Genomic DNA, 20,973 nt, shown 5'->3' with positions numbered 1-20,973 from the left:
AGTAACTGACAACCTCCATATTACTAACTATTTGTTAGAACTTAAGAAAAAGTCAATGGAATGACACAGACATGTCATACAGTTAGGAACTTATATCCATGCATTTAACATTAACATGTTTAACTAATACATAAGGGAATATCCTAAGGATGTGGAATTTCCCAAGGGAAGAACCTTAGGATGAGGATATTCCAAGAATCCAACATTTTCATTTTGTCATATGGTTTCAACACAATTGTGTTCCCAATGTTAAGAAATATAAAACACATGACTATCTAAGACCTAAGTTATTAAAACCAAAGATTTAAAATAGTGGGTCATCCCAAGATGTCAAACAAAGTATCTTCCACCCAAGAATCATCCCAAGATGTCATCTAAGGAAACTTGCGCCTAAAAACCTATCTGAGATAATTATCGCTTGGATAAGGTACACAGTTCCTCAAATATCTTTGGATTAATGTTTAAGGTTGCTTTCTACTTACTACTCAGATTAACTTTCTTGAGCCCAAGAAGCTACTCCAAGCACACTATCTCAGACCCTTTCCTTTAGAAAATGTTTTCAAAGTAGGATCCCTTATTTGAAAATTTATTTTGACCACCCATCAATTGCTTACCTTCTATCACTTACCAAAACTAAATATATTTCATTTTTCATATTCAAGTTTACTCCAAAAAATATTTCCATTTGAAAAAAATACTTGTTAACTATTGGCTTTCTTGAAAGTTACAATTCTTAAAAATTCCATAGGGAAACATCTTACTATAAAAGTACCTAAGTCTTCTTTTCAAACACCCTCATTCTCACCAACCTTCTAAATCTTTGAATTCACCTCCTCATCCCCATTCAATTTCTTCAAAGACTTCTCCTAAGCCTCCTGATCCCAATATTCTACATCATTATCCTTAACATCCTTCAACCTTTTCAGTCTTTCTTTTTTAACATCTCTAGTCGTAAAACATTAGCTTCTCTCCTTATTTCTTCAATCTTCCCTTCAAACTTCTCATTCTTTTCCATCAGCCTCTTCAGTTCTTCATCTTTAACTAAAATCTCTTTCTTCTTTAACAACAACTCCTCATCCTTTTTCTTCTGCTCTTTCTCCTTTACCATCAGCCTCTGCTCCATTTGTCTCCTCGAAGCGTCAACATCCTTCTTGACATCCTCGATGCCCTTCAAGATGAGGTTGGTTACCTAAGACAAACAATAGAGAATTAATTGACACTCAAAATAATATATATATATATATATATATATATATATATATATATATATCAATTAAAACTATAAATACTTGTTAGGTAAGTATAATCAATTTATGTTTAACTTCTATTGGAGATAATACAAGAAAGATATATTGGCTTGAACCTTGAGAAAGTTTCTTTTTCTTTAAATAGGGACTCAAGGAATTCATCATCGACTTCTTGAAAACCAGATGAGGTAACTTATCAGCCTTCACAGGGTAATTACCATAAATGAAATCATAATCATTAAAGCAAGAGAAGAGACAACCAGATCGAGTAACTCTTATCCCTATCAAAGATAGAATAAAATCATTAATCAAATACAAAGATAATCCCTAAACAAGGTTACGAGTCTTACTGGTTGAAATCTTCGAATCCTAAAAATCTGAAGATGAATCTTCCTCTAAAAACCTAAAAAATATCTTCTTAGAAGGTAATCTCAAGAACTTTTGAATCCTCTCTTATGTATCTTCTCTTGGCAGGAACAAGTCTTCAAATTTACGAACTGTTTTAAAGCACCATTTAGTATCTTCTCTTCAAATTAAAAATCCTAAAAGAATAAGAGCCCTACCCGAACTAATCCAATCAATGGGAAAGGTATCTGTATTAAACAAAGATTTCCTATTAACAAAAAAAAATTTCTTTGCCATCTAAAATTATGACAAGAGATGTTGAAGACCATATGATTTTTCACGTGATTTATTTTGAAGGTGATGTGGGAAGAAACGAAAGTCCTGGGATCATAGATGTTAGAAATCTCAGGTAAACCAAGATCAAGATTCTCAGTTTTATTGAGATGATTAACCCAAAACGAGATGTGCTAGACCATTGGCATAATTTGGGTTTAAGAAAAACGAGTTACTTCAAAACAATTTAGAAATCAAAGTTGGGAAGGGAAGAGAAAGTCTAATCTTAAAAGGAAGATAATAAAAACAAATCCATTTTGGTGATATAAAATCAAGTTTTAACTTTACATCAAAAGATTTGAATATTATTTGTGCATAAAATTTCCCTTGAAAAAAAGAGATCGGTTTTGCTGTTTGAAAATTTACAAACTCCCTTTTGACTTTGGGAAATAATACATGAAGCAATAAAATCCTCATAGACAAATCCCCCATTATCAGCTTTAGAGATAATAAGGGCTTTATCTATAACTTTGAACAAAAATAGAAAAGAAGAAAGTTGACCCAAAAGATTAAACTATCACAAGAAGATAACAAATTGCAGGATAAGTTTATAGGGAAGAAGATACCTAATCAACATGCTAAAATTCAAATTTCAAGGGAAATCAAACAGTTGGATCGTCACTTGAGCATATAACGACTAAATTATTTGGACTGTGAATTCTAGAAATCTCAAATCACCCTGGATATTAGATTGAAGATTTATGGGGGAAATTGTTATTGGTAGAATTTTTAACTTACTAAATATATCTTAAACATGTACTAACATCTTGGGCGAGCCTAAGATCTTAGAATTAGCCAATATCTTGGATTTTCACTATTTTTCTTGTATTGTCTTGTGCATAAATTAAGAGCTTGACTAGAAAGGAATGTACTATGTCAAATCACATGTGTTCAACGCCCCATGAACGTTGAATACCATCATAAAATTTAGGTCAAGCAAGGATCAAGGAATCTCCCAAGAATGTCAGAATTTTAGTTATTATTTTTATGTATATAAAGCCTAGTTGATCATCAATCACACACATACTCTCTCATTACCACCTTCACTTTGATTCTTTCGACACTTAAACATTTTTACACTTTCTACAAGATCCACTGGCACTTGTATTTTTATTTCGCTTAATATAAGTTCTAATGTAGGTGATTTCATCACCTATCAAGGTTTTATGTTGAATACCAAAAGGAATAAGGGATTTCCTTGTAATCTGTTGTGTTCTTGCATTTACTTTTGTTTACTTATTGTTGTTTAATCGATAATAACTTATTCTATGATTTACTGGATTGTTAATCTGCTTTCATTGTTATAATTATTGATATAATTTGTGGTATCTTGGTACCTTTTGTGTATTTTAAAGCTTATTACACAGATTTACTTACGACATTTTAAAACTATTTTTGTCACAAATATACTATTTTACACTACGAAATAACAATATTTTACTAAATAGTTTTCTGAATATTGTTGCTTTCTTCCCAATATCTTAGGCACTACCAAATCTTCAACACATTTTAAGATCTTAAGCACTTTACTTTCACTTACATTATTTCAAACATCACACTACACTTACTAATTTGGTTACAAAATTAGTTTGTTAATTTTTTACCAAAACAGTGTCTATCACAGCCTTCCAATTCTTAGATTTAGATCCAAATGATGTATTAATGTATAAAGTTTTCAACTTTATACATTTAAACACCCCAAACCAATGAGATCTTAAGTCGAAGGTTCCAAAAAGTCCAAAATCATATTTTTCTTCATGCATGAGTAAAGAGAGCTCTTGCTTGCACTCTCTACTCCATTTAAACATCGAATTTGAAGTAAATCATTACTTAAAGTTCATGGAGTTGTCCAAACTCCAAAGATCAAACCATCAAAAGGAAAAAAAAACACCAAATAATGGACTAAAAGTCCAAATAATGTTAGATCTAAAGGTGAAATAAACTAAAGCATGGAACTTTATGAATTACAAAGGTCTATAAGGTGAATGAAGGTTGTTCTCTTGAGATACAAAGCTTCAATGACCAATCTTCCAAGAATTTTTTTTTTCACTCTAATGCCACAAAACACAACAAACTTGATGAAAGGAGAGATAAAAGGCTCAAAACTATCAAAGGGAGACTAGAGTTTCTCAATGATCATTCTTAGGGTGATGGAGGCTAAGAATGATCCAACCTAGGGGTTAATGACCATTAAATAGTCCAAAAGCCCTAAAAGAACTGTTTAGTCCATTGGTTGTGCTCCCTGTGCCCCACTAAAGGACGTCGCGACGCCTTCTAATAAAAGGCCCAAATTTTCAGTTTTTTTAGATTTGAACAAATTGATTAAAATAAAGCTAGAATAAATTATGTACCAAGAATATGGATGTTGCATATGCGGTGAGGCAACATTCAAAAAGTTTACATTAAAAATTGACCCTTTCAAATGCATCATTATTAATTTAATAATCCTAGTTAATCATGTTGAATCTACTATTACAACTTGACAACCCATATTAGATATTTTCATAATATATAAAATAAAGTCACACTACACAATCTAAACTTAAATATATTGACCATATAATTAAAAATCCCATCTCACATATGTGACTTTTACTGCTACACTACACCGTTATCACATTATAAACATACTTTATAATTCCTATTTTGCATTCAAATACCCCTTTAAGATTAAAAAATTACCCTCATGGCTGGTTTGAACACTTTAGCACTACTAACATATCTTTGTATCATTCTTAGTTATACCCTATGATTAAAGACTTATTACTCATACCAAATATTGATACCATTTTATCTTATTATATGTTGGTGATATAACCATTAGTAAAACTTATAATATAATTATTGTAGGTCTTAAACATTGATGCAACATATACTTTTAAACGATTTGAATTGGGAATATACAACATTTTATTAGCCTTAAATTTATATGTAACACTTTTACAACCTATATATACCAAGGAAAATATATCTTTGAACTTGTATCTCGATATCGTCTTATGAATGCCAAGGTAGCCTCTATGTATCTTGAGAAAAACACTTAATAGGTTACTGGGAGTGGTACTCTTCATAGTGATCATGTTACTTACAAAACAATTGGTTGGTTTGTTAGTTTATATCATAGTTATGCATCATGATTATATATATGCACTTTATATAGTTAGTTAGTTTATGGTTCTTCTATATTATGGTAGCATTCAGTTGTAATTTGGATCGTTTAATACCTTATGGTCTCATTTCTCATATGATTCATCTCTATTTCTAAAAGCCTTCTAAAATGCAAAATTTTCAAGGTGAGTAACTACAGAATACATATCCTTATTATAACAATTGATGAATATTATGAAATAAAGTGTGAATAAATGTTTACCAACTTGATTGTTATGTGAAATATATATATATATATATATATATATATATATATATATATATATATATATATATATATATATATGTGTATGTGTGTGCATTCAAGAAATGTTATTTTCTAAGATTATGTTTTAAAGACTAATAGGCTATGATGATTTACACATGGATTTTCCTCATGAATTTGTGCATTCATGATAGGATGGAAATGAATTGAGTTTTGTTCAACCTAAAATACATGGTAAATGACTTTTGATGACATTTAATAACTAATCACTAGTGATGGTACTCTAGATAATGCTTTACTAGCATGCAAGGCTAGCTACCATGCATATTGGTTTTATGAGTGAACGTATCTCGATATCGTCTTATGAATGCCAAGGTAGCCTCTATGTATCTTGAGAAAAACACTTAATAGGTTACTGGGAGTGGTACTCTTCATAGTGATCATGTTACTTACAAAACAATTGGTTGGTTTGTTAGTTTATATCATAGTTATGCATCATGATTATATATATGCACTTTATATAGTTAGTTAGTTTATGGTTCTTCTATATTATGGTAGCATTCAGTTGTAATTTGGATCGTTTAATACCTTATGGTCTCATTTCTCATATGATTCATCTCTATTTCTAAAAGCCTTCTAAAATGCAAAATTTTCAAGGTGAGTAACTACAGAATACATATCCTTATTATAACAATTGATGAATATTATGAAATAAAGTGTGAATAAATGTTTACCAACTTGATTGTTATGTGAAATATATATATATATATATATATATATATATATATATATATATATATATATATATATATATGTGTATGTGTGTGCATTCAAGAAATGTTATTTTCTAAGATTATGTTTTAAAGACTAATAGGCTATGATGATTTACACATGGATTTTCCTCATGAATTTGTGCATTCATGATAGGATGGAAATGAATTGAGTTTTGTTCAACCTAAAATACATGGTAAATGACTTTTGATGACATTTAATAACTAATCACTAGTGATGGTACTCTAGATAATGCTTTACTAGCATGCAAGGCTAGCTACCATGCATATTGGTTTTATGAGTGAACGTATCATCCTAGCTATAACTTAAGAGTTCTATTTGAAATCTTTGGCATAAGAGATTCTTTTCTTGGATACTCCCACACGATAATGATGTGAGACCCTTCTCAATTTATGACTAATAAGATTGGACATATGAGATTGACTTGGGAAGGGTTAGAAGCATATTACACTGATTTGCTCTTTTAAGACTATAATGATGCTATATTTTGATTTTATTATGACTGAATAATGGATAATGACTTATGATTTTTATTTGAAATGACTTGTGGTTTATCAATTACTAAAGGCGTAAGGGTTTGCAATGAGTTAAAGACTATTCCATTTCTGTAAGATTAAATACTTGTTTTTATTAAGGGATTTTGAAAATGATTTTAGGGATTCTAATTGGTCAATAATGATGTCAAATCCATTAACTTCAAAGATATTGAATCCCGAAATTACTCACAAGACATTGCCAATGTCTAACATATATATCTTGACATGTATTCAGGTTACTGTAATGAATAAAAGTCTTAGATGAGGACTTAGATTTTAGAAGATCATAACTGTTGTAGTGTTTTATTTGAACTCTTGTAACGATATTGTATTGATCCACCTCCTACTATCTAACTTTGAATTTACCAAACATTTGAATGACTCTAAAAACAATAGGTCATACTATTATGCAAATGACAAGTTTAAAAATATAAAATGATTTTAGATTGATTCAAACATTAGATCTAAAAGTGTTTCAATGTTGTTCTAAATTCTTTGTTTTCCGTGTTTTAAGTTTTCTCTTTGCATTAAGTAGTTATTTCATAAAGTACTGTTTGAAAAAATGGTAATCTAGTATTAAATCACGAGAATTTACGTTGAAGCTTACAACCATAGAACAATGTACAATCTTCAAGGACATGAGTTTTTCCGTGCAATTACCATTCAAGAATCTACAATCTTTAATTTGGTTTTAATTTCCTATTATGCCTTTTAATTCGTCCAACAACTAGATAACATTTTTTTTACCTTTCTTATAATTAGACAAGGTCGCAAAGGATCAATATGATTTATGGATGGAACTTTGTAATCTAATAATAATCTGATTTATTATTTTTACCGAATCAATAAATTATTCTCAATAATATTTGTCTACCAGTTTGCATGTAATATTACTAACAGTTCAATATTAATTCACAATATTAATCATAAGATTGGTTGTTTGTCAAATATAAAATACAGCACATTGGGTAACTAAGTCCACTTATACATCATTGTGGTATGACAACGACATTGATCTTTATATTGCCTACATTGATGTTTTCCTGAATGCACGAACATATTTAAATCGATTGACATGCTTTCCATCAAAGACGTTGTTGGTAAAAACGGTTTGCCTTCTCGTCCACTCTACCACTTATTAGTCTATAGATACTTTTACTAACACTCGCCTACTCGTTTTCAGTTTATTGTCTACAAACTCAAGCTGGGTCATACCTTTTGCCCACTTGTGTTTAGTATGCGTTCTTCTTAAATGGCTTATACAAATCGACGACTCAATGTTTTTTAGCCATCTTGTGTTTTTCCTTATTGATCAACTGATGCACCTATATGAATCCCAACGGTGATGAAATAGTTGAAGACTCTTACCTTTTGGTAATTGTTATTGTTTGGTAGATGTTTAGAAGTTTATTTTGATGGATAAAGTTCAAGTTTAACTATGAAACTCGGTTTATTTGAATAAACTTCAATAAAGTTGTGATATATTTAAGTGTATGTGACAATGAATATATAATTGTTCACGTTTATCACTTGATTTGTGTATTTCTCATTATTATAGTTTTTAATTCAACGCTAATCCACAGATAATATTTTTAGAAAGCAATCAACCGGGAATTTCATTGTCATTAAAAAAAAATCATGGAGTCACGTTATTAAGATAATCAAGTAAGCTCAATCTTATAATATTATTCTCTTATCAAATTGAAAAGCGCCTCCAAAATATTTTTTTTTTGTACATAATCATAATCTTGGTGCATTAATTACTCATATCATAGGAATCTTTATAAAATCATTTTCTAATACATTTTTCTTGATACGATTTGTGGATATTATTATTATTATTATTATTATTATTATTATTATTATTATTATTATTATTATTATTATTATTTTAAACAGCCAATCATATATAAAGAGAAAGAAAACACTCGAACAAAATACTAGAGAGCAAAAGAAACCATTACAAATTGTTTAAAGAGAACTGTAACCAACAATCCCACCGTAAAACATGATTTCTAAATCTATTAATAACCCAAAGAAAAAAGAGTTCACTAATATAATAAAATTAATATGGTTTCTAATCTTACCACCACCACCCACTATTGTTGGTACAAATTGGAGTATTTCCGTTTTCCTAACATATGACAAACAAACCAAACAAAATTCAATGTAATTAGTTTTGAGTTATTTAGTTTAGTTTATCGATAGAACTAAATAAACCGAGCAAGATATTAAACTATGTTATACCCGTTCGATAGACACTAGATCAATGTAATAAAAAAATATTAGTTTTATTTTCTTTTTGTATCATCATTTTGTAATTTATCTCATATAAATAAATTTTGTATTATTATTATTATTATTATTATTATTATTATTATTATTATTATTATCATCTAGACACAACTATTTAAATCAGTTTGTTGAATGGATTGGTCGATGAAAAAATATTCTATAAAATTTCACTTAAATTATAATATCACTTTCTTTATCCGATTGCGAAAACAACATCTTACTTCTTTCGAGTATAGCATCACACTTCCATTTTTTTATATTACAACATCCTACTTTCTATTACAACAACAAAAGCAAAGTAAAATTGTTTAGAGTTTGCAATAATATCAATAAATTCACATTGTTATAGACTCCAACATATGGTCGGGAATCTACATGTTTATAAATTTGATCATTTGATTACTAATAGTTTATATATATATATATATATATATATATATATATATATATATATAAAAGGTCATAAAACCAAAAAAAACATTAAAAAATCAAATATTATATGCATGTTAAATTAGTTTCCTTTAGAGAACAAAATTTGTTTATTGCGATGATTCCATGACTCATTTACACCCTAATTATCATTGCAAACATTAGTCATCAACTCCCAAAAACCATTTTCATTAGGGCTGACAATTCTCGATATAACCCGCAACACAACACGAAATAAATGAGTTTGGGTTCAGTTTTTCAACCCCTCCAATCCGTTTATTAAACGGATCATATATGAGTTTCTAAAAAAAATAAACGGGTTGACCCGCCAACCCGTTTAGATTTTTAATAAAAAAATATATTTTATTTTTAAATGTAGTTATGTATCAAGTATTAATATTTAATAAGTATTATATAATATATATTCCATTGATTCATACACCACTTGAATTATCTATGTTTGTATTAATGTTTAGTTTGAACATCTTTCTATGAATATTTCTAATTTTCATTTGGATGTTTAAAACTTAAGTGTCTAAAAATCGAATATGTTTGCATCAACCATTAAGAATTTAATTATGTTTAATTGTCAACTCTAACCCATAAACCCGCCAACCTGTGAACCCGTATAAATAAATGGGTTGGCGGGTCATATATGGGTTTATGTTCCAAACCCGTCAACCCATGACCCGTCAACCAGTGACCTGTATATTTAAATGGGTCGTGTTTGGGTTGGCATATTTTGAGCCGTCAACCCGCCAACCCGCGACACGCCAACCCGAACACGACACGATTGTCAAGCCTAATTCTCATGTACACAAGAAATTTCTAATATTTATTCATAATTTATAAGAAACTAGATTATGATCCGCGTTAAACGCGGGGAACATAAATTAAATACATACCACATTAATAGGTAGCATTGTCTTAGGTGAAATTTTAATAAAAAAATATTAGTTAGATTCATTTTTAGAGTTTTTGAACCAAACTTATTAAATAAAAATATTTAATATCTATATTAGAGCAATTTGGTTTTTTAATACAATATTTTGAAACATAAATGATCCACGTGATCTTTGTTTTATCACAACATGATGCAACTCTTTGATTAAAACATGTTGCGTAGTAGGGTTATCAATTGATTTTTTTTCGGTGTACCAACTCCCATGTAGGCTCGTATAGCTCTTCTCATATTATCCATGTAAAACCAAAAACAACAATAAGTTGTTATATGTATCAGCAACGTTAACACCTTGTTCCCGAGTTTCATTTAAAGGAAAGAAAAGAAGAGAAGAGAAATGTGGAGAGAAAAGAAAAGAATGGAAAGGAAAGGAAAGTGTATTTTGTTGTTCCCGAGTTCGAGAGAAAGGAAAGGAAAATTATTGTTTTTTGTGTTCCCGAGTTGGAAGGAAAAGAAATCAAAACTAAAAATGGACAATTATACCCTTATCACATTTTTCCATAATTTCAAATATATACCATACGATTCTCTTGAAAACAAAATTATGCTCAAACTATTTTTTTTTGCCAACTTTTGCCTACATCACGACTTCTTTAATTATTTTTTTCACTTGATTATTTATACAAAAATCATTAATGCATAATTCATTATTAATCACAATTCTAGTATGTTCTTCATTTGCATAACTTTTTCAAACAAAACCAATATGAAGGGAAAATATACCCAAACCAAAAATAACATAAATGTATGAATAATCAAACAAATTTATAAGAAACCAATTTAAAGTCAATACAAGAATAATCAAACAAATTCCAATGTATGAACTCAAACCAAAAACCAAAAAGCATGAACTCAAACTGATAAAAAAAATCAAAAAACTATCATCCTAAGTAAGTCATTTACTTGCCCCCATCATTTTTTTCAACAAACTTTTTCGTATTTTAAATGGAACTCTAAATAATGTCCCCGCATCGGATTGATTTCTCGACAAAAACATGAGATCTTCTGATAATTCATCGGGTTCCAAATCCATTGGCTCTAACTCTTTATAAATTTCATCACCAGTATAAACCCGATGATGAGAGTTTTCGAATATTTTGTTACCCTCCCTCATAGCAGAAGGCACATCTTTAACTGCACTCATAATAACCTTTTCAAACGATTTAGGTTCAGCTTCAAGTTCATCTTCATCTTCAATTTCATGTTTCCTTTTTTTACTTTTGTACTTCTCAGAACTTGAATTTTGCACCGGTGAAAAGCATGTAGGAGATAACACTTGAATATCATCAAGACCTTCATCATCATCATCTTCATTATTTTTTTGTTGTTTCTCAAGTGTTATGTCATTGCTTGCTAGTAACTTATCCACTTCTTCGATTGTTTCTACTTCTATATCCCCAGTTCTGTTCAATCGAGCATTCTTCTCTTTCGGGGTTTCAGCATGCACCCCCGAAGCCCTATCCTTTGCAAACAAAGCTATCATTTCATTGTAGTTTGGTATTTTTTTTTGGACTTCAATGAAATTGCATCTGGCTTTGACTGTAACACACAATCCCAAATACAATTATTGTTAAGAAAAATAACATAAATGTATAAAAACTAAGTAACATGCAATAAAAGAAACTTACATTAATTAGGTTAGCCCACACTTCCTCATCCGCTTCAATTAGTTGTGTTTCAGAATTCCAACCGAACCCACTCAATGAAGTTCCGCGAAACATGTCATACCATTGCGAGAAACCTAATTTTAAAGTTTTCAAACGATTCTTTAAATGATTTTTTGTTAAACTCTTCCCAAACTTTTGATTCAGCTCCTCCATCATGTTGTTGTACGCTTGTGGGATGAAGCTCCCACTAATCCTTAATCCTTTCTCATCTTGTGTCATCATAGATTGAATAAAACAATAATCCATCGAATCTGTCCACTTTATTTGTTCTTTCTTAGTAACTTGTTCTTCCTTCATCATTTTGACCTACATAACAACATAAATAATCAAACCATGCATTGATAACATAAAAAATACATACTTAGAGGATGTACAAATAATGAGTAAATAACATCTCCAAAAGATAAATAACACAAATAAAGTCAAAACACTAACGATTCATACAAAATCAAGTCAAACACAAAAGATCCATACAAAATCAAATTGAAATGCTATAATAATAACTAGTTGCTACATTGACATATCTATCTCATTGTTTTGATTTGGCAAGTAATTAGTCCACATTTGATTTGCAATTAAGTTCCTTATTCGCTCTGCCACAGCATTACTTTCACTTGTCTCTTTTATATTATGGTGCATTTCCTCTCTTGGTTCATTTAACATCTCCTATAGGACCTCATCTTCAAGATTTTTGTCTCGATCTTCTTCTAACAAAAAGTTATGTAAAATACAACATGCCAAGAAAATGTCTGACTGTGTTTCACAAGAATAAAAAGGTTCTTGTGTACTTCTAATGAAAGGAAACCTTCTCTTTAGAGCACCAAATGCCCGCTCTATAGCGTTACGTAATGAAGCATGGCGGAGATTAAACAACTCTTTTGCATTCTCAGGGGCCCGAGCAGAATACTCCTTCAAATGATATCTGACACCACGATATGGTGCCATTAGTGTAGTTGTATGAGGCAAACCAGCATCTACCAAATAGTATCGGCCTACAAATAAGTTATAACTAGTTATGTATTAAAATAAGATTACACATAAGACTAATTTTGGTATTAAAAAATTACCATTTGGAATTACTAGTTTATCTTCTCTAGTGAGTGCATTCTTTAGTATCCTTGAGTCTGATATTGTACCCTCCCAGCCACTTAAAATGTACGTAAACTTTAAATCAAACGTACAAGCAGCTAAGACATTTATCGTAGGGTATCCCTTGCGACCACGATATCTAGGGGCATCTTTGGTAGGTACTTTGACACGAACATGTGTCCCGTCAATTGCACCTATACAATTCTTGAAGTAAGGATAAAATCGTTTTTTTTCCTGAATTTCTTTTTGTACAACGTCACCTTTTGGTTGTTGAATATAATGACTTTCCAGTGATATAATTGCTCGGAGAACTCTATGGAAGCACCTACTTGTAGTGGATTTAGAGCGACGGTATAGCCAAGACACAAATCGATTTCTAAAATCATTATCGACAATGTGCAAAAATCTTGCAACATGCTCTTCAACGGACATGCGTTGAGTAGCTCGAAGACCACCAACTTGTTGTAAGATAGTGCACAATTTCTGAAAAGCCTGCTCACTCATACGGATAAGTTCACGGCATTGTCCACCATTTGAAAGGTCGTGTAGCAACTGTTCACGTATACGTTGTCGCTTTAAAATAAGCTTTCTAGAAGGTAATTTGGGATGGTTTGTGTTGGCAAGGGCACGATGTGTCAAAATGGCCATCAACAAGCAAATCAGATGAATTACTTGTCTTTGCCTGACTCTGAGAAATTGAGCAGGTGTTTGTAGCTCACTATCCATCGAAAAATGTTACCTATTGTATGTAAGTGTTATATAAATTAATCTAATTGTCTTATTTTATTATTTATTAATCTAAATTGTTTTATTTTATTATATACTATTATAATAATAAATTACCTTTATAGTTGTTGAATGATTTTGAATCAATACATATTAAAATCAATTTAATATGTTTTACTTTTATATAATGTAGGTAAACCAACATTAATAAAAACACAAATTATGCAAATTGTTCATTTACAACCAAGGGTAAAATAGACCAAGAAAAAAAGATACAACCAAGGGCAAAAAAGTCCAACAACTTATGCAAATTGTTGTAATTACATAAAAAAGGAGGTCAAATAAGCAAAATTATACTAAACAAAATTTTGCTAAACAATTTCTAAACAATTTCATCCAAAACAAATCAACACTCACTATCAAAAAAACGTGAATTTATGAATTCGGCCTTTTTCTATAACAGGTTGATTGTTCAAATTTATGATTGGTGTTAGTGTTGCTTTGGAACAAAAGACAACATAGCTTTAGTTGTTTATCTATTCCAAACAAAACATGCAGTTTCATGAAGTTTAATATTAAGATATGTATTTTAAATCTTCAAGATAACTTTGAACAGGTTCTTCAAAGAAGGCAGGGAATGATTTCTGGAGGACTAACCATTAAAGAGTTAAATGAGTTGCTTGATCGGTTAGCATCAAGTGAAAATAGGTATGCCCATGTCATCTATTTACCAAAATACCCCCATCTAATAATTATTTATCTCTTAACACAGAGCAGAGAAGATTTCCATTCTCTTTGATCTGAACGTATGTAATTGTTTCCCATATCTTGAAGCAGTAAAAAAATGTAGCAGGAAAATTGTTTAAAGCAGAAAAAAAAAAAAAAAAAAACAGGAACACAGTGTACAATGGAAGCAATGAAGCAGAAAAAATGGAGAAAATTGGAGTGAAGAAGATGAAACCTGATAGCAGCAGATTGCAAGAGTCGCTCATGGTATGCAGAGGTGGGAAGAGACGTCGCTTGTGTGTTGTATGTGTGAAGAAGTCGCTATATAGGGGGTATATTAGGAATACATTGAAATGTATCTCCTCACGGATTCTCTTCTCTCCGAATCACTCCAATTTGGGAGGAACATTAGGAGAGAAGTTAATCCTCCCAAATCCTTTCCTTTCTTTCTGAATCATTCCAACCAATTAACTCGGGAACACGATCGACACACACTTTCTCTCCGATTCCCTCCCTTTCTCTCCAAATCGCTCCTTAAATTCCTCTCGGGAACAGGGTCTAAATTCCACAAAGAAATTCGATAAACATTACAATTAAAGTGCATTGTCATAACTATAAACATCAAATTCAAACATTGTAATTTGATCAATTTCTAAGGTATTTTTTCTTTATAAGAATTAAAATATGATTTTTATAGGCTACATCCAATCACATATACATATCTTCTGATCGAATAAATTATTAGGAAAAAAAACATTTTATGAACAAAAATATAATCTTAGTTTCATAATTTGTCAAAAGTTAATACTAATAAATAATAATGAACTTTCACAAATCTTGCATTTTGGTCACTGAATCCAACTAACAAATGAAATTCAGTTTAGATGATAGATTTAAGAAGTGCATCCATGACTTTTTGTAGTTGATTTTAGGAAAATGCTAAGACCTACTGAGTTATGAGGGAACGGTCTGTGAGGCTACGGTTGGTTTATGGAGGGCAATACAAATTCAAAATCATTAGCACATCTTTCCTCCCTGCTTCAATTTTTAAATTTAGATAAAACTTGTCAAAATGAAATTAAAAAAAAAAAAAAAAACAACTCAGATATGTAACCTACCAATCAAGCACCATATTTTCTACTGAAATAAATATCATAAATCTACAATTTATACTTTATATGATATTCTTTAATTATATCTTATTTTTTCATCTTTAATGGTCACTAACACCTCTTTCTGTCTTATTTTTGTGACACGCATCTATATCGAAAATAAGATAAGAACTATAAAGAACGAATGTTGACAGAGTGATCTTTCATTGAAAACGCAACAAAATTTTTTATAGATCCACTAGGAATCTTTTATAGACCGCTAGAAGGTCTTTATAATGACAATTGTATGGCATCTATTTAAAGTAACAGTTTTGATTAATGTAAGTGAAAAATCATTTAGAATACTTACTGGTTGTGATTGTTTCCACTTGGATGTGAACATTAACATTCTTGTAGAGAAGTGGAACTTCAAATGAATCTTACATAGCCAAATCAACAAACATGACAACACAAAAGAAGCCCAAATTGTCATATAACTAAATTTCCAAATTTCAAGGTTTCACTGAACAATTTTTTCAATTTATCAAAATTGTATTTTATTACAACCCTATATGAGTAATCAAGAATCTTAAAAAATGAAAGAAGTAATTGTTCATTTAAAGCCACTAAAAAATACAATATTGTGAAATTACTTATAATTTACATGTTTGTTTATTGTCCTGGAGGTACCACTTGGACATGTACTATTATTTGATTAATTAGTGTATAAATTACATTATAGAATATGAAATTCAACAATTATTTAAATTCATTTCCACTTGATTTAACAATAGAAAATGGACAAATTTATAATCATAAAACTATGCTTAACTCAACAAATTTGTTATCAAAGTTAATGGAAATCTTAGTTTCTTGAAAAAACAAATCAAATACACAAAAACGATATAAATAAAAAACAAAGAATGAAGCAAAAAATATTTGAAGATCATGTTAGAAAGGTGTGAGCAATAACATCTTTTTGGCACTTTTCAATATAGTCATGATTAATGTTTTTTTATCTTTAAGATGATCAGTACAAGTTTGTAGAGAAAACAAATTCATAATCATAAAAATATGTTTAATTCAACAAGTTTGTTATCAAAGCTAATGCAAAATATTTTTGTCGAAATAATCAATTATTAAATATGTAGGATATTACCATTAAGGGATTTAGAGTTTTGCATCATCATCAAGCTTCAATATAAACATCAACTAATAATGATCACTTTCAAATAAAATTTTCTGCAATTTAAACTTAATTATTGTAAATCTAATCAATAACATTATAAAAAAAGGTAACGTTAAGAATAAATATGTATGATTATTGAGTTAGATAGTTGGAAATCTAGCGATTGTAATTTAACATTTATAAAACCAATTATTACTTATAAACCTACAAGTATTTACTATATTAATAAGATTTGAATGCAAGGTGATTGTTTTTCCCTTGATGATTTTTGGTACCATCAGTGTACACTGAGAAAGAAATTTTCAATTTTATATTAAGGATAGAGGAAATTGGTGAAGGTTAAAGCAAAAACATTGATAGACATCGTGTTTGACTGAGAATTGGTCAAGATGGCGTAAACAATTTGATCTAAGGGTGGAAAATATATAAGTGAAACACAATCAATTGTCTTTATTACATTAGATGATGAAATAAAGTTTCTATTATAAACATAGAATTCACTCTTCTATTTTATAAATGTAAACGTCATAGTCTTCGCCTCTCTCTAGCGTCATTATAATAGTAAATTGAGACATATTATTCTTACTCTCATGGTAAATTGAATTTTTGAAACATTAAGTTGGTCTATGAAGATATTGTTACTTTGAGCCATGTTTTTGTTTGTGAAAAATTAATGATTGTTGAACACATGTGATTCAACCAAGTAATATAGACCGGGTAAAATAGACAAAACATGAAAATTTTAAAATCATAGGGTCCGAGTGAAAATATAGTTTTAGGGACGGAATTTGTAACTTTTACATAACTCAAGGATGCCGAATGTAATTTATTCTAAAGCATATAATGTAGAAAGTATTTTGTATGTAATCAAAATCAAATTAATTGACTTTCTTATTTAATGAGTTTTAAGATTAAAACCATTATCTCAAACTGATTCAATTACGTAGGATATACTATGAGACAAATTATGAATAATATTGACTTTAATTTTGACTCTAAAATATTTTGCTGATTTAATGAGATTATGTTAGATTTTATAGGTAAATAACCGAATTATTAATATGCTTATTTAATGGGTTCTTTCATAAAAAAAGGCGCTAAACGGGTTAGAATTTTGAAGGGAAAAATTATAAATAAGGCAGTTAAATTAAGAACAATATTAATTAGAAAAACTGATATCTCGTATACAAATAGAATGATATGCTTCAATTGATAACATAATTGTTGCATTTAAAAATTCCAAAATTAAATGTAATTGTGATTAAATTCTATTTGGTGAAAATGATATTCACAATTTGATCTAATGGTGAAAAACATAGGATTGAAGTACAATCAAGGGCCCAAATTGCTTTATTGGTGAATTAAGGATTCTCGTTTAATAATATTTAGAGATAGATATGAATGAAACTAATATGCTTAAAGTAGTTTGATTAATTTTTTTCATGACCTCTCAAACATGAATATAGTATTAACATATAATAAGAATATACTAAATGCAAGAAATTGGAGAAAAAGAAGGAAAAGGAGAACATTGTAAATTGTAGAACCTGGAAAAAGAATTGGAGAGAAGACCACTAAAGAAGAACATTGTAAATTATAGGACTCAATCCATAATCATAATAATAACAACTTCAATGTAATCATATATATAGGGTGTTTTTGAATAAATAAATTATTATCTGCCAAAAAAAATTGGAATCCTAAGATATCGTCTTGGGGATTTTCGACTATTCGTCTGGAAAAAAAAATATAAGTTATATTGATTTAAAATTTAAAATTAATTGACTTGCGTAATTAATTAGTTTTAAAATTCAAACTATTATCTCAAATTAATTCATTTTACGTGGGATATATTAAGAGATAAATTATGAATAATATTTACTTTAATTTTGACACTCAAATATTTTGCTCATTTAATGGGCTTGGATTAGATGTTATAGGTTAATAACTGAATTATTGATATATGCTCATTTAATGAGTTTTAAAAAAACATGCTAAACGGGTTTGTATTTTGAAGCAAAAAACTATAAATAAGGGAGTTAAATTAGGAACAATGTTAATTAGAGAAACTGATATATTTTATATAAATAAAATGATATGTTTCAATTGATAACATAATTGCTGAATTTAAAGATTCTACAATTAAATGTAATTATGTTTGAATTATATTTGGGAAGATTATGTCAGCAATTTGATCAAACGATAAGAAACATATTATTGAAATACAATCAAGGACCATGATTGCTTCATTGGTGAATTAAGGATTCTGTTTTAATAATATTTAGAGACTTGGAAGTATACAGTAGATGTTCATTAATTGGAGGCAGTAATGAAAATGTTCCATATTCGGAATCCGAATATTCCACTTTCCATTCATAAGGATATTTTAATTGTTATAATGATTTATTATGGATTTTTTAATTATAGATTGTTAATTTAAGTTATAGTCCGTTAAAAATGTGTATTTGTAACTTGGTATGTGTTACATCAAATTTTGAAGTTAAAATATGTTTATATTTTAATTGGTTGTTAGAATATGGACATTTTAAGTTAAAATAGATGTTGTTATGCAAAATATGCTAAGGTATTGTGAAAATATGTTATTTGTGTGTGAGATTGGTAATATGTTTTTCTTATTTTTATTATTTGTTATCATTATTTTACTTTCTTCTATAGCTATTATTTTTCATGTGCTCCTATATTAACAATGTACAATGACGAATCTACCTAACACGTAATTGTTTTTTTATTAAAAGTTGAAATGATATTTTAAAAAATCATCTATAAATTGATATAAAAAATGTCATACAAAATTTAAAATTTTGATTACAAGTGTTTTATGAAGACATGTGTAACTCATATTTATATATGTATATAGACTAAATTGCACAAATGGTCCCTATGGTTTGCTCAAAATTGTCACTTTGGTCAAAAAAAAGTTTTGACTAGCATCATAGGTCTAAAGTTTTTATTTTGTTGCAAATTTAGTCCAATTTGATTTAAAAATATTTAAAATGATGGATTTACCCATGGTACTTTCTTTTTCTATTTTTTTATTTATTTAAATGTTTTTTCTAATTAAAAGAAAAATAAAAAAGAATCTCTTTCTCTCTCTCTCTCTCTCTCTCTCTCTCTCTCTCTCTCTCTCTGGACGCAAAGAGTACAAAACAATCACCATGTTCATCTTCTCTAACTATCCCTCCCAAAAACCCTAAAATCCATAATCAAACCCACATGGTGGCTGATAGATACGATGAAAAATCAAAATGCCCCAAATCCTCAATTTTTTTTGTTCTTTTGATGTTCTCTAATTCCACTCCTACTGCAAGAATCTTTAGGGTTTAGGACGATGTTCAACGAACAGATCGAAGCGATGTGCCCTCCATCTTTCTCCATTAAAGCATTCTACATTCTAGGGTTCGAATCACCCTCTCTTTGCGGTGTGATTTTACCAGATATTGAAGCTTGCCCCGACAACTTTGATTTAGGTGTGATTAGGGCTCGAAAACACTTAATTGGAGCAACAATGATAGCGTACCTACAACTCAAAATTCGGATGACGGGAATTGAACATCCTCTCCGGTGGAGATGATGAAAGAAAAAAAATGACGGGCCTTTTGATTCCTTGGTTTGGCCCTTTTCGATTCACACGAAAAATAGCAATGGGGACTTACATAGTAGCAGCAGCAACATAACATAGGTGATCGATGGTGGTGACCAAGAGCAGCTCTACGGTGGCAGGAGGTTGCCTGGCAGCCTAACGGCTGCTTCTTTTTGCTTATGTCAGCAGTGGTCATCGGAGGGGAAGAGGTAAGAGGTAAGGCAGCAGGTTGGAGGGTTGTTTGGGGGTTGTTGTGTCACCGGAAGAAGGAGAGATAAGGGGTTGTGAAGTGGTGGTGCACGATGGCAGAAGGCGGTAGTGGGGTGACGAGAAAAATGATGGAAGGGAGTGAGGAAGTTCTGAGGTATGTTGGTGGAGTGGTTTTCGATCTAATGAGGGAGGTATATGGGTAGTGTGTGGTGTTGGAGGGAGAGGGAGAGATTTAATTTGAAATGTTCGTTCATTATACTTCCAAGCAGCATAAACTCTAAAGGGACATGGGTCTTTTTTATATATTTTCCCACACCTAGCAATCACTCTATACTTATCACTCTTCATAAACCACAACTGATA

The 20,973-nt window shown here is 29.9% G+C and overlaps 1 pseudogene; it reads right to left on the bottom strand.

Moving 5' to 3' along the window:
• Positions 1-11,206: 11,206 nt before the first annotated feature.
• Positions 11,207-12,251, bottom strand: LOC145033420 (uncharacterized; annotated as a pseudogene).
• Positions 12,252-20,973: the final 8,722 nt, after the last annotated feature.

Source organism: Lactuca saligna, chromosome 3, assembly GCF_052625555.1.
Source record: "Lactuca saligna cultivar CGN05327 chromosome 3, ASM5262555v1, whole genome shotgun sequence".
Taxonomy (NCBI): domain Eukaryota; kingdom Viridiplantae; phylum Streptophyta; class Magnoliopsida; order Asterales; family Asteraceae; genus Lactuca; species Lactuca saligna.
The sequence above is the reverse complement of the archived record's forward strand: the minus strand, read 5'-3'. Positions and strand labels throughout refer to the sequence as shown.